This window comes from Montipora capricornis, chromosome 3 (assembly GCF_036669925.1).
Source record: "Montipora capricornis isolate CH-2021 chromosome 3, ASM3666992v2, whole genome shotgun sequence".
Lineage (NCBI taxonomy): Eukaryota > Metazoa > Cnidaria > Anthozoa > Scleractinia > Acroporidae > Montipora > Montipora capricornis.
Window position 1 is genome coordinate 59,833,880 of NC_090885.1, and position 1,100 is coordinate 59,834,979.

The following is a 1,100-nucleotide window of genomic DNA, read 5'->3' on the forward strand; positions in this document are numbered from 1 at the left end:
AATAAACATTTACATGGTTCATTTTGAAGTTTTGGTTAAGTGTTTCAATCAAAAGAACCTTTATGAGCATAGAAATTCCGCTGCTGGAAGTCAGAATTCAGTACAACATAATTTTTGTCATTCCTTTCAGAAATCCTCTTTCTCTTAAAAGTCCTGATTACATTTCCCATGCAGATCAATCAGAATTCAGCTTTGTTTCTAAGTTTTAGCCTTACTTAAGTTGATGTTATAGACTACAATCACCTTGAGTGAGATATTACATATAATGATAAAAGGGGCTTGCATTCCCTTCTCTCAAACTTATGGGAGAACCTCTTGGGTTACTTGAATCTGTGAACAAAGAGGGGGAAGGTGCCATGGGGGGAACTGATATTGGTTGAAATGACCTGTAGTTTCCCTCCCACAAGGTGTAATCAGACTGAGGAGCAAAATTTCAGGCAGGCATAGAAAGACCTTGGTTAATGCCACTTGGGAAAACATAACCCCCCTGATGATGACCAGCTAATCCATACTGTGTCTGTGGGTTAGGGTTGGAATGTGTTAAAAGCAATTGGAAAGGTTTGACCTCGTGCTCTCTTGATTTCTCAATATCTGATTTTAAGAATTGGATGAGCTGTTTTGTGGGGTCATTTTCAATTGCACACCTCATTAAGTGAATAGCTTCAACCAATGGGTCTTCTTTTTTCAGTTTCTTGGTTGGAGCTGATTTCACAGGCACAAACTGCTTACCAACACAGTCTTGAGAAGCTACACTATTGCCCTCGTCTTCTGTTGACTGAGTTACCTCCTCTCTTGATGCTGATGCAGGGCTCGAAATTAAAAAAAATTCCAAGTCGCCTTTTGGCGACTATCAAAGAAAAAATGGTCGCCAAATGCAAAAATGCAGTCGCCAGCTAGTACAAGAACAGAAACTCAGATTAGAGCCTCATTTAATTAGCATTGTTGTTCGGCTTCTGGTAGATTGTGGCAGCTGCGGTTGTGGGATAGACCGAAATACTCGATCTTTAATGACTTAAAACATGAAAACACGAAAGAAAAAACTCCTGAACACTTCTGCGTGACAATTTTACCTTAAGCAGTAAGCGAACAAAGTAATAAGA